The 15,065-nt window shown below is 45.6% G+C and overlaps 1 protein-coding gene across 3 annotated transcripts in view; it reads right to left on the bottom strand.

Moving 5' to 3' along the window:
- PRKCB (protein kinase C beta) overlaps positions 1 to 15,065 on the bottom strand; it is a 283,543-nt gene that overhangs the window by 141,504 nt on the left and 126,974 nt on the right. The window lies entirely within an intron of this gene.

Raw genomic sequence — 15,065 nt, forward strand, 5'->3', positions numbered from 1 at the left:
TTAGTTTTTTTTTTTAATATTTATTTATGCATACAAGAACTGGGGTGCAGGCCAGACATGCAGGAGAGGGGGATGAGAGGATTCACCAGAGACAGAGTGGGCAGCAGAACAGGCGGACTGACTGAAATACACCGCTGAGGGGAGCAGCAGGCCAGACAGGAGAGGTCTGCTGCACCATGTGGGTAGCTCCCCGGCCGGGGATCGAACTCGTGCTGCAGTGGCTGCAGATAGCTTCACAGTGTTGCATCTTAACCTCTTGTGCCACTAGGGAGGCCCTTGAAGCCTTTTAAATTTTAATTTCTCTCCCTGAAAATAGGATAATAGTAATATCTAATTCCTCAATTGATGAGAGAGTTCAATAAGTTACCACATGGAAACTGCCTAGTAGTCACAGGTAGAAATAAACATTCACTAAATGCTCACTGTTATTAATTTTCCATCCACATTCTTTGTCCATTTTTTATGTTCAAGTTTCTTTCTAAATGATTTGTAATAAATTTTCCTATATAATTAGTAAGAAAGTAACCATTCACCTATGACATATGCAGTAAATATTTTTCCAGTTTTTCATTACCTCTTGATTTTGTTGATGTTCTTTTTTTCAACATGAAACATAAGTGTGTATTTAAATAAAATTCCAAATGTCCTCTTTTCTTTTATAGTCTCTGTCTCTGCTGTTATATTTAGAAAGTCCTTTCCAGCATTTTCTTCCAGTCCTCTTACACTTTCACTTTTTACATTGAAATCATCATTTCTCTTGGAATTCAATTTAGCAGGAGTTCTAAGGAAAGACCTTTTTTCCTTAACGGTTAGCTAGTCATAACAAAAAATATATGGAAAGCATCTTCTCCCTGACAATTCCAAATGCCTTTATTGACATACCCCAACTCCTTATGTATCCTTTGTTCATTTTTAAATTTTCTCTTTTGCTCCACTGGTCTCTATTCCTGCCTCAGCACCACACTATTTTAATATATCAGGGGTTTACAAAATATCTTAGTACCTAGAAACATGTATTTTATACCCACCCACCTCTACCCTGGCATGACTGTCTGCTTTCAATTTTTTGTGGTTATTATCACCCACATATTCTCCTAGATTGTGTTGAAAATGCCAATCTTTGTCAATATGATCCCTTCTAGAAAAAATGCCCACCTACAGGATCAGCTCAGCAGCACTAAAACACCTAATACCAGGCTTCCTGCCAGTACTGCATGGGCCAAGGACTGGTCAGTGAAGTGCAATTTACAAAAGAAGAACTTACAGAACTTTGAATAAGAGTGTGCAGAGCTGGGTGCTGGATCTGAACTAAGGGGCCGTGTGTGTGTGTGTGTGTGTGTGTGTGTGTGTGTGTGTGTGTGTGGGTCTGTGTTACAAACACACACAGGCTGGTGGGAGAGACGGAGGGGGAGAACATATTCACATGTAATTTGAGTCTTCCTTTATGTCCATCCAGAAAACTTTCTTTTCCTAAACTCTTCTTAGTTGGGACTAACGTTTTTATTCTTATACGTCTGACCTTTTTTATTGCTATTTTAAGTGGGAATTTTTTCACTGACTTTTAAGTGGGTATAGCTAAAATATAAAAAGTGATTGCCATTTATATAGTTATTTTATAACCAGACATTAATTAAAATGCTTGAGGAAAGGTGCCCAATTATTTTTCTTGGGTTTTTCTGGCAGAGAACATTGGCTGTTAACATGAACCTCATCTTTCTCTTTCCCAGATTTATATGTTATGTCAACATGTGACCTCAATTCATTAGCTAGGTCAGTGGCTCTTAACCCAGTTATGCCATCCTCCCTGGCCCATCAAAGGTCTTCCAGAGATGTGTGTCCAGGTGTCTGGGGGGACTCACAGCAGTGAAGAGCCAGGATTGCAAGGGGAGGTTGTTGCCCTCAGATTTGTACAGATATCCGTGCAGAGCTCAGAACTGGCTACCCTGAGCCAACTCTCCTAACAGCAACCCTCGTCTGGATGGTAGTCCTGGCCGTACCTTTGGGTGATGCATACACCCCAGCCTCCACTCAGCCCGCCTGCTCCAGCGAGCCCCCAACTGCAGCTATCGTAGCCCAGGAATCCAACAATGAGAAACAGCAGCTGCATCCATCCATTGAGCCTCGGAGATGAGGGTAAACCCACCACAGGTAATAGTGGGGGTCACAGCCAACAGGAGCTGTGCTCCTCCACCCCAGCGGCTGTGTGTGTGTTCTGCCTTCAAGGCGTCAAGCACTGGACCTGCAGGTTCAATGGCAGCTCCCATCTGGTGCCTGACTGGCAGGGAATGAGAAGGCACCATCTCTCCAGCAGGTGACCTCCGCATGACAGGATTCAGTTCACCATGCAGAGGCGGCATGGCAGGTATTTAAAGGTGAGGCTCCGGACCAGTTGCCTGAGCTCACAGGCTTGGTCCAGCGTTTTCTACCGTGCCCCCTGCCCCATACTTCCGTGTCTTCACCTGTTAACCGAGGAGAACAGTGATATTCATCTCATGGGATTCTTAGAGAGTGAATTACTTAAAACCTTTAAGACAGCTTCCTGACACAGAGCAGGCATCCCCTAACACCAGTCATGATTATTAATCACTAATGATTGCAGGCGGGGGCACCCTTCTGTCTACTGAGTTATAACCTTTCCCACTGAACCCCAAATATGCTCCCCCCTCTTGAAATTCAGCCTTGATTTCCTGTGCCGGTTTCTTCCCTAAAGCAGTAAGTTGCTCATTTATTTATCCATTGGTCTGTGGCGTGCCGGGTAGGGGTCAGGTGCTGGAGGAGCAAAACCAGACACGGGCTCTGCCTCACAGGCTCCAGCCTAGTAGGGAGGTAACAGTGAAGAAGCAAAAACAAATGTTCGCTTGGACTGCAGAGAAGCGGCTACCTGCAGAGTTTCTAAGGAGGGAGGGATCCAGCAGCCACATGGCTGGCCCTGACCCCAGGAGGGCGGGTGAGGACTATTCAGCTGCCAGGGGGCCCTGCATCCCCCCAGGGGGGCCTGGCTGACCCCACCCACTGCCACCTGCCTGCTTCAAGCTCTGCCTCAGCCCCTTCCCTGGCCACCAGCTCAGACCCTCAGCCCTAAGACCCCAGCCGCAAGAGAGGGCGTCAGAGAGAGGACATGAGGCTGGCGCTAAAGCCAGGTAGTCCCAATTCCTTCCCTCTCATGTGCTCTTGAGCAAGTTACTGAAGCTACGTGAGCCTTGATTTTCTCTCCCAGAAAATGAAGACCAGGGCTGCCAGGGGCGGTCTCCAGCAGAGGAGCACATCCTGCGAGGCCAGGCTGCTCTCTCTGTGCTTCAGTTTCCTCAGTTGAAAGTGGAAACACTAATGATGGCACTCAGTCCTCATAGGATTATGAGACTTTAGAAAGTTTGTATTCGCAAAGGGCTCACAAGGTACCCGGCACTCAGGGCACGGGATATGTATTTATAAATGGAGTAGTAAATGTCCCTGTTTTCTAGGTTTTGGAGGATTCGTGAAATCATGACGGCATTGTGTAGTAACTGGCAGGTAGCACACACTGGATCCATGTTAGCGGAAAATAAGAACTACATCTGTGATCTTGGGCAAGTCACTTCCATGCTCTGGTCTCAGTTCCTTCTTCAGAAAACAAAGGGGTTGAGCTGGGTATTCCCCCAGGGGGCCTGCAAGTTCTGGCAACTTTAGAGGTCCCGGTGGTGCAGAGTCCACCGCCTCTTCCTGTGGAGGCCACAATGTGAATTCACTGCTTAGAGTGTACAGTCGTTTGAGGGAACAGTCACACTGCAATACATCACACCCTGGCGTTATAAATAAAACCTCCATCACCCACAAACATGCACTCACATCCTCTCAGCTCACCCTCCTCCCCCAACAGCACCATCAGCCAGCCCAGGGGTGTGGTCTGAGCACCCCTTATGCCTGCTGAGTAGGGGGTCACTCAAATGCAAGACCAGGACACAGGACTACCCACCTTGCAAAAGAGGCCATGGGCTTGCTGAGTGCAGAGTGCGGTGCACACACCCCCCACCACCCCCACCCCTGTCTGTTTTTCAGCAGAAAAAGACTTTGCTGGCAAGGACACGAAGCAGGCTGCAGAAGCGAACGCCTGCTGGGCACCATCAGCTCTGGGACTCTGGCTGCCACAAGCCCAAGCAGGCTCCAATTCTAATGAGCTGAACCACCAGGAATAAGGATTCTAAACAATCAGGTCCATTTAGACAAGGAACCTAAATTCTGTGCATGCTGACCTTCACCCTTGACCAAGGACATCACTGGGAAACCATGGTCCTCAACAAGCCACTGTCCACGGGTGTCTGGGCAAGCACTGTCCCAGGTGTGGGATGATCAAACAGCTAGCACTGACCCCACCTGTGAGGATTTATAGATAACGATAGAAGAGAGCGATTTTTATTATTAGAGTAATAACAGCTAACATATACAGCTCTCACAATAGGCCTGTTCTGAGAGCTTGACTTACAACTGACTCATTTGGCAAAGCAGGTGAAGGTTCTGGGCCCAGCAAATATTTGTATAATATGCTACACACTGTTTCAGACTGTTTGACTACATTAACTTAATACTCATAAAACCTATGAGGTTAAGTGTATTACCATTCTTATCCTGTAAATGAAGAAACAGAGGCACAGAGAGCTTACTTAAGTCACTTGGCCAAAGTCACACAGCTAGTAAGCTGCAAAACTGAGACCTGAAGCTAGGCAGGCTGTTTCCAGGGGCCATACTTTTCATCCACATCCAAGCCCACAAAGCTGAGCCTGCTTCTCTCACTCTGCTCTCACCCCCAAGCTACCACTAAAAGTACCATAAGGAATTATTTTAAAAATAGGGGAATTTATTTCAGCCCAGAAGTCAGGAGAAAGTGCCAAATAAGTGTCAGAAACTCTTCAAATATTTTTCAATATACAGAAAAGGTGAAACTTGGATTGAGTGAGGAGCAGCTTGGGCTGGTGATCAGGAGCAGGAAGGGCTGGCTGATGGCAGGGTGGGTGGCTGAGCAAACACAGGAAACAGAGGCGGGTCCTCGCAGGTGCCCCTGCAATGCTGGCAGCAGCAGGCACTTCTGATGAATATGCAGAATGATGAATGATCCCCCTCCCCCCACACCCAAGGCCTCTAGAGAATCAGGTGGCTGGCAGACTCACTTGCAGATGGCACTGGACACAAAGAGGGTACAAAGTACACCATTGGGGTGCTGTAGCTGTGGGTTTCTAACCAGGCTGTGTCAGGGTTAGAGTAAAGCTAATTCAAAGCTCAACCACACCAGCAGGAGGAGGGGCCCTTTGCACACATTGAAAACTCCCACCTTTGGACCATTGCACCCCCCTCCACCCCCAAAAATGCTGAACTAAATCCACATTTTCCTTCTCAGTCACAAGAAATTCCCACCTACAAATGCAGAGGTTGTAAACTGGCGGTCTACAGAATGAATCCAGTGCAAAGAAAAATACACCATGGTTTTAATTCTTGAATTACTGGTCAACACCTAAATTTAGGAGATTCGGACATCTGAAAAATTGGAAAATCTGGACCTTGGTCCTTCAAAGAGCAGGAGCTTCAAAAATGGTGCTGAGTAGCAGCGCTCCCTGGAGACAGGGTTGAGGCTTGCAGGGAGGAAGCAACACCTGACTCATGCATGTACCCGCCTGGCCCCGGCTGCTTTGAAGATGGCTATCCTGATGGATGGAATGCTGAGGATCTTTCCAAGGTCATGTGGCCACAACAGAACATTGAGGAAAGCAGCCAGACGCAAGAGCGGGGATGTGTAGCTGTTCCATTTGCAAAGAGTTCAAAAGCACACTGCCTCCTACCTTGTCTGCTCCATTGTGCATTCCCGCCACCATCGGGCAAAGGCTCCAATTTCTCCACACCTTGCCATCCTGGCCTTGTCTTTTGTGTTTGTTCTTCTAATAGCCATCCACAAGTAAGGTATAGCTTATGTTTTGATTGTCATTTCCTGATGATTAGGAACATTGAGCATTATTGCACATATCTGGTAGCCACCTGCGGTCTTCTTTGGAGAAATGTCTATGGAAGTCCTTAGCCTATGTGGAGATTCCTCAAAATATAAAAGTAGAACTACCATATGACCCAGCAATCCCACTTTATGGTATTTATCTAAAAGAACTGTCAAGATCTCAAAGAGATATAGCCACCCCCATATTCACTGCAGCACTGTTCATAGTAACGAAGATGTGAGGGCAACCTAAATGTCCACGGACAGGTGAATGGATAAAGATGTAGTTAATACAATATTCTTCAGGCTTCAAAAAGAAGCAGATTCTGCAACAGGAGACAATAAGGATAAATTCTGAGGACATTCTATCCAGTGCAATGACTCAGACACTGAAAGACAAAAGATGCATGATTCCATTTAAATACATGAAGTATCTAAAACAGTCAAACTCAAAGAATTAAAGAGTAGCATGTTGGTTACCAGGGGCTGTGGAGGAATGGAGAGTTACTTGTCAATGGAGCAAGATGAAGAAGCCCTGGAGGTCTGCTGTCCAGCCTGGGCCTAGTGCAAAAAACTATATTGTCCTCTGAAGAGTGTGTTGAGGGAGATTTTAATTGGAGCATTTTTGCAAAGCAAGATGAAAACAAGTAGCTCAGTGGGGATAAAAAAAAGAAAGAAAAGCAGGTAAACAACTGCTGGCCTGGGCAGTGACTAGGGGCTGAGGGGAAGGGTTGGAGGTGTAGGATTAAAAGGAGCACAGAGGCGCTTCTGGAATCCTGGCTCCAGAGAAATGCCCATGTGTGAGAATTCATCAAGATGAATTTTCATGTATGATAAGCAGTTTTCAAAAACGATGTGACCAGCCCAGGCTAAAACCAGCATCTTGAATCCAAATTCTAAATTCCTACAAGAAGACATGTGGGGTGGACCCAATGGGGCTGAGGCTGTGGGGTCACAGAGCGTAAGGGTTGTATGTTTCAGTTACGTTTGCACAAGTGGATGGGTTGAGAGATCAAGACAGTTTGGGGTCTGGACACAGGGGCCAGACTGCCTGGGTTTGTCTTATCCTGGCTCCACTCCTCACCAGTCATGCGACCTTGGGCACACCATGAGTCTGAGTAGAATAAAGTGGAATGATGACAAAGAACAAGGAAGAAAAAAGCTATTTAATGTGCTTAAAACAGAATTTTATCTATGAATGCCACCCCCTGGATGTTATTTTTTAAAACTACTTGGAAATCCTAGAATCGCAGACCCCATGAGGTGGGAGAGTCCTCAGAAGACAAAAAGTCAGAGAACAAAGGAAAACCAGAAATGAGGTCTTTTGACTCCAAGACCAGCGCCTTTTACATCCCTCCAGGGCCATCTGCCTTTTGATTGCTCGATTTCCCCGAGTCTGTGGCTCCAGAGGCCGACTTCTGGGCTTATCAGGCTTTGTAGCACCCCCCGCCTCTAAGCAGAAGGCAGGACGTCTCCCCCAAGCCTGAAGCTCCAACTTGTGTGCAGGAAAAACAGTTGGTTCCTCTCTCCAGATGCTGCACACTGTGATTTACCTTTTCCTCCACAGCATGAAGCTCATGTGTCTTTGTGACAGTGAGGGACAAAGACTTACGAGAAGCAATTCATTCTGACCTTTCCACACAAGTCTGCACTGTAGAAGCTGTCACTGGCACATGGCAAACCAGAGCTGGAGAATCATGTGGAATTTGCTTCTCGGTAAAACAATCTCATTTCAGCACATTACCCTCATCATCTCAATACACTCTTCCCCAAGCAGCCCATGGGAGGTGCATTTGTAGTTCCGCTCCGTGGCCAGCAAGACAGACACATGCCAGGCCAGCAATGAAGCTGATCTTTTGAAACATGATCTAAGACTTGAAAGGAGCACCATCAGTGGCCATAATATTAATAAGCATGTACCACAGATTAATTCATTTGATCCTCACCTGAACCCTTTGAGATGAGTTCTGTTTTATCCTCTTATTACAGATGAGGAAACTGAGGCAGAAAGATTAGGTAAGCAGCCCAAGGTTATTCAGCTAGTTAGTGGCAAATCTGGAGTTCAAAGCCAACCATTCTAGTTTCAGAGTCACTCCACAATATTGCTTTATGATGGCTTCCATCAGAGTTCCCCAAAGGATTTTAAAATGCAGAGTCCCTGTCTCTCTTCAGGTGAGGCCTGCTTCTAGCAGGCCACCCAAATCAGCCCGAACCACTCAACGGGTCTTTTCTGCAATACAGCATTTAGAAATTGCTGTGGGCATGGACTGTGATTTGTCTAACATGTCTGCTTCCTGTCTTTGGTACCAGCACTTCCGTCCCATCAAAAAGCCACCCAAGTCTGTGTCCCGTCTTAGCGGGGACACCAGGAAAGTCCAAGTCAAGGTTGGTTAGGTAACTTGATCATGGCTATATCAACTCTTTCCTTCTGGAATTTGAATTCAGGGCCAAAGTGACAAAAGAACCAAAAGCAGAGGGAACTGTTCTAGTTGTTGGAGTTTTGCTCTAGTTCTCTGGCCTGACATACACAGCGCACTTTTCAAGAAATTCCTTTCTGTCACATACAACTCAACAGCACTGATTCGTAGAAGAACCACCAGCATGGAAGGAACCCTCATCTATCAGATACTCCTCAACAGCCTCCCTGGTGACTGATCTTTGCTCTACTGGGATGGGGGCTCATGTCCTTCTACAGCAACCAGCTGGCCCATTTGGGCTGTTTTCCTTAGCCCGCACAGGTGGTTCTCAGTCTTGATTCTGTCCTTGGAAGTTCCATGAAAATGTCTATACAATAGCTCTTGGATATCTGATGAGAGCAGAGCTAGACAGGCCAACCCTCATAGTACCCCCAGTCCCAATGTATAGTGTGCTTTTGGCACTGGGCACACACCCTGGTTACCGGTCACTTTTGTTGTGGATGCAGAAGTTATAGAGAGTAGTGCTAAGTAACGAATGCATCTTCAGCAGGATGATGCACTTTCAGATTTAGATGGTGTGTGTGTGTGTGTGTGTGTGAGAAAGAGAGAGAGAGAGATCGTGAGATTATACTACTGCGACTGAGTTGCCCCTCAATATTCAACCTTGAGAGATACGAATGGGTCTTTTTTTACGAGGTGATGGTGAGATCTTACCATGATGTGAAGAGGGATATCCAGCCCTCATTGTTTCCTCACCTCCTGGAAGGAGCAAGACAACCTTGGAATATTATCAGAGCCGAACTGTGGGGTGTCCCCTTTGGTGTTATGTAAGACGAAACAACCCAAGCTTTGAGAAAGGTGCAGTTGACTGTTTGGTGTCAATCTGAGTCAAGGAGACCATGCCACGCAGGCAGGAGGGGCTGAGTCTTTTTTCTGGACACCAAGATGGTCTTGCAGCCACTAGAGCTGAGGCAGAGAGAGGGACAGGGCTCAGCCCAGGAGAGCTGGGACTCCCTTCCTTCTCTGGGGCCAAAGGTGATTGGCCAAGGTTCATCAGGGACACTTGAAAATTCTGTTTTGAGACTAAGTTGGCTCCCGACTGATGAAGACCTTCAGACTAATCACATCTGAAAGCAAGTGTGATAGCTCGCAGTGGTGCTCAAGTCTTTACTTGGGTTCGATCTTAACTGAATTAAGTGAGAAACCTGAGTCCACACTAGAGGTAAAGTGGCATCAAAAGCAAATGAGACTGGAGAAGCCAGTTAAAGAATATTTCAAAGCGATCTTCAGAGCTCCACGGGCACAGTCTGGAATAGCACAGGATGCAGTGACCATGGCCACCAAAAGGCATTTAGGAAATGTGACCTTTTGTCTTTACATGAGTGCATATTTTTGTATGTGTTGATATAGCATACTGTACATTATTTTTTGTTTAGTAATCTCTGCCTTTTCCACTTACCAATATATGACTATATCCTTAGGCCAAGAGCATTTTCATCACTGTGATTTTCTATTGAAGCATAATTTACACACAGTAATATACAGATTTTAATCATGCTGTTGGATGAGCTTTGAAAAGCATGTACCCCTACATTTTGGGGAGCCACCACCCCAATCAAGATATAGAATTTTTCCATCACCCCAGATATTGTGACATTTTAATCAATGCATAGCATTCCAGCTGAAGGATATAGTCTATTTATATAAACCCTAATTGGTAGCATTTAGGTTATTTTCAATTTTTAACTAGTATAAATAAATGCTGATACAATAAATAGCACTTTAAATATATGCACATACCCTTAAATAATTCCCTAGCAAAAATTCCTAGAATTATACCTCAGTCAAAAAGGACTGAGTTTAGAAATTCTTTGGTCAAACAGGTCATTAATTAAAAATGGAAATACTATAAGGTCCCACAATCCCATTCCTGGGCATTTATCCAAAGAACATGAAGACACTAATTTGAAAAGATACATGTACCCCTATTTTCATAGTAGTGTTATTCACAATAGCCAAGACACAGAAACACCTAAATATCCATCAAAAAAGGTATCTTTAATCCAATCAGCTAAGAGTCCCTTTGCACTGACTGGCACAGAGCCTCTGCTCAATAAATGTCAGTTATTATTATTAGTTATTATTCTTTGGCAGGTCAGAGGGACACCTCCTCCAGGAATTAATAATTTAGAAACTATATATATTGAAATTGTGTGTGTGTATATGTATGTGTGTCTTGTGTGTGCCAGACACTACTCTGGATATAGCCCAAGCAGTCTCTCATTGAAAAATCACAGAAAAGTTGATTTAGGTATTATTTTCTCCCCTTTAAGGACATAAACTAAGGGTCACAAAATTTTTAAGTTATTTTCCTAAGATTACTGGAGCACTAAATGGCAGCATTGGAATTTGACACCAAGGTTTTCTGGCTCCAAAGACCAGATTCTTTTCTTAGCATTGCACCACACAATTTGAAATTTTATGTAAGGTAATGGAAATGGAAACAGTAATTACCTCATAAGGTCATGCTCTGGGTGGAGACATAAAGAGAATTATCAGCACATTGGTGATTAGGGAGATAAATGGAGTGATCAGAAAGCCCTTAGCTACTTATATCAAGGGTTGACTGTGATGGACACTGGCTGCAGCACTTTCATGCAAAGACTTTTTAGTCATTTTTCTGTTAATCCATTTTTGTTTCAATTGTGTCTTTGTCATTTTAAGGATTAAAAAATTATTACAGCAAATTATTTCCCAATTTATAGTTAAGGGACTGAGTCACAGTCAAAATGACAAGCCCCAGGTCCACTAGTGAGTAACAGAGCAAGTGAAGGCCTGAACTCAATAAATGTCTGACTTCAGGGTCCAACATAGTCTTTGGGCATGATCGCTAAGTTGCCCAACTTCCCATTTATGGCTGAGGGGTTAGGTCAGTCAGGGTCCTGGGCCAGGCGACAGATGACGTTGTGATTACTTAATGAGTCATCCCTGATTGTGGACGGCACCAAGATTTGCAGTGTGATGGTCTCTAGGGTTCTGTTCTGCAGTGGCTCCTGGGCTCAAGAGGATCTGTAGTATTCTTCCCCACCCATGAAAACAGGAGTCTGTTTATCAGTTGAATCTGGGCTTGATCATGAGGCTGCTTTGTCCTGTGGGGCACTATCAAACCAGATGCATAGGGTGATAGGGCACTTATGCAGTGGGCTGTGCTTTCTTGCTCTTCTTGGCACCCTGGAGCCACCAAGCAGACAAGCCAGAACCAGACAGCTGAGGAGAAGAGGCGAGGCAGAAAAGAACCAAGGCAACCAAGTTGACAACCAGCAGCCCGCCAATTGCAAGTAGGGCTATCCTACATCATCCAGCCACCACACAGGTCAGAACACCCTGAATTTTGTGCCTGGAGCCAGTACTTTGACTCACCCTAGTCCTGGCCCTGTGACACAATTGTTCTCTTTTTGGTTCTGCAAAGACTTCTTGGGGAGTGTGTCTAAGAGGAGCAAGAAGCAGAGAAGTGAGGGTTTCCAACCAGGTGAAAAGAAGAACAAGGAGGAAGCTGGTAAATGACCAGCAACTCCACCATGTTTTGAGGCCGTCCTATGGTGGATGCCCATGTATATTGTTTATTCCCATTGGCATTGAATGATTAAGTCAATAGCTGGGTTCATTGAGACAAGCAGCCTAATGTTCCATGATGTAGACTTACTTGTAGAAGGATTCCAACTACATTAAGTTCTAATATCCAGAATATTCTCTGGGCCTGAAATAGCAGAGGGTAGAAGACTTTCCTTTTTCATGCATGGAGACTATGTTTTTCTGCTCCTTAAGTTTACTGAGCACCAGCCCCTTCAAGGTCACACAGAAGGAAGGCTCCCCTCCAAAACTGCATGAGCCTCAGAGGCAGCCAGAAGACAGCCTGGCCAGGCTGGTGAGCAGGTGTGGCCAGACCTTTAATCATGCTTCCCACCATGGATAGAAAAAGGTCAATGAAGCGAGTCAGGCCAGTTCAGGAGTCTGGATCAATCCATCATTCTTGGTGCCAACCGACCTTCTTGGAACTGTGTCCAGAGACAGAACCATTCCAAGTAGACTGCCAAGTTCTCTGCATGCTGCCTGCAGGGGGTGCCCCCTGTCCCCCAACACACAATGCAATGTTTAAAGACAAGAGGCTGTACTGGTCTGGTCATGCAGAGAGGGGTCTCTGACCATTGAGGGAGTCGACACACTCCTAGAAAAAACTGTCAGGGGGCAGACAGAGAATCTGTTCATTCCTCAGACTTACTTGGTAGGCATCTGTCCTTGCTGCCTACCCAGCAAGTATTCACTGTTATTCATTATCATTGTCACTGTCACCTTCACAGATTTAGCTCCTGTTAAGTCCCAGACACTGTCCTAAGTGGTTTTTGCAGATATTGTATATATTTGACACTCATAACAAAGCTATAAAGTAGGGCCTATTACTTTACCCATTTTTAAGCTGAAGAATCTAAAGTACAAAGAGAGTTTAGTACTTTGCCCAATGTCATGCACATCTGAGCCTTCGAACGCTGGCTCCATCCATAGCCAATGGCTGAAGTCAGTACATGTACTGCTTCTCTGCCTTTTCCCTGTGGGACTCTCGTATCATGGGGAATGCACACAGGCCCGCCTCACCTGGAGAAGGCCCCTCCTCACCTGGAGAAGGCCCCTCTTCACCTGGAGAAGGCATGGCACCAGACCCACCCACCAGCATAACCATCCTTCCCACTCCATCAGATCCTTGGTCCAATGAGACTTTAGCTCTTGTTCCCAGAGTTGCAGCACTGACAGGACAGACGACTAGTAGTGCCACAGCCATCATGCTCCCAGGAGGAAAAGCTTCCTGAAGCTGAAACTGAGAAAGGGAGGCTGAGCCAAGGAATGGAGAAAGAGATACCTGAGGACCTGATTTCAACACGTTGAGTCATTGTGCCTGAAGCCAGGTCTACCCTTGTGTTTCTCAACTTCAGACACCCAAAGTTTCCCTTTTTGCATAAGCCAATTTCAGCTGAGTTTCTGTCTCAGAAAACAGGCAAAGGCAACCATTATAGACAGAACGTGGGAGACACCATCCTCTTGGATGGTCCTTGAGTATCAAACCACAGTCTGCATGAACATTCAGAGTTGCATAATGGGGCCAGGCTGTCCCCCAAAACTTCCCTGGCTGTTTTCCTGAGATGAGAGAAGGAAATGCACAAAAAGGCCACCCTGGTGATCCGAAAGAACTTGACAAACAATCCCATCATGTCTGTGAACAGAGCTGTAAAGCATTTGGTTGTTCCATGTTGGTTAGAGTTTTCAAATCCAAGTGTCATATTTTTCAAATAAAGTTAACTATAGCATAAGTGTTACCCAGAAGACAGAGGACTTACAAAGCAAATTTGCCAGGAAAAACCTTTAAAGTTATTTAGAGCTGTTTCATTAAGGTTCAGGCATTGATTCTGGCCTCAAAAGGACTCTCAGTGACCTAACATTACCTTAGGTTCATTAACATGACTTTTATAATAACATCCCCATCCAAGGGAGAGCTCAGCCACCATTTTCTGAGCATGCAATCCAGGTGCAGACATGATCTGGTCATGAAGAAATTGTATGTGTTTGATATTCATACCACTGCCCCTGCACAGCCCAAGGTTCTGGGCATTCCACCCTGCCCCCATTTATCCAAACACCAGCAGTCCTATAAAAATCCCAGCTCCCTTGAGCCTTCCCTGGAGGTGCAGCAGTTGAGTGCTGGGCCGCAAAGCTGCCTGCAGCCTCTGCAGCGCTGGTTCAATCCCCAGCCCTCAGCGAGGGTCCCACATGATGGGGCAGACCTCTCCTGTCTCTCCCACTGCTCCCCTGAGCAGTGTATTTCGTCAGTCAGTCTGCCTGTTCTGTTCCCCACTCTGGCTCTGGTGAATTCTCTCACCCTCCCTTGCTTCTGACTGTACCCAGTGCTTGTATAAATAAATAAATAAATCTTTTTTTTTTTTAAAGTCCTAGCTCCCTTTAGAAAGGATACAACATTTTGTGAACAATCTCTATCTCCTTCCTTGATTCAAATCAATAAAACTCTCTTTACCATGAATCTCCAACTTGGTCTGGTGAACTGCCTGGTGCACACCAAGCAACAACCCCCTTGAGTTCAGTAACATAAGCTCTAGAGTGTTTGTGTTGCTGTGATGATGGACATGCCCCTGATTGGCAGCAAAATGGCAGATGACCACTTGTAAAAGGCCAGCAAGAGATGAACAAACTCAATGACAAGAGGCAGTCACCACCCATTTTGGGCAAGCTTAGGCTAGCTGTCAAGTCTAAATGGGTACGAACAGGACCCGTCATGGGGACAACAAACAGGACTGGCCTGTGGAGAAAATTCCAGGAGGATGAACCAAAGCAGTAACAAACAAAGAGAAGGGGGAGAAAGCTACACATGGGCCCCCCCAAATGCAGTTCATTACTGGGCACGGGAAGAGTGTGGGTGGTGGAAAACCCTATCAGGACAATTTCAGCTGCATATAAAGAGCATCCCAGACACTGAGACTGTACCAAGAAGAACTACATATCTCACTTGTGCTATCTGGGGATAAGATGACTCAGAGTTGACTCTGAAGTTTTCCAGAGTCATCAGTAACCCAGGTTCCTTCAACTCTTGCATCCTATCATGCTCAGGACATCAACCACATCTCCCTCATTGA

This window comes from Talpa occidentalis, unplaced genomic scaffold (genome assembly GCF_014898055.3).
Source record: "Talpa occidentalis isolate TD23 unplaced genomic scaffold, MPIMG_talOcc4v2.1 talOcc4.12, whole genome shotgun sequence".
Lineage (NCBI taxonomy): Eukaryota > Metazoa > Chordata > Mammalia > Eulipotyphla > Talpidae > Talpa > Talpa occidentalis.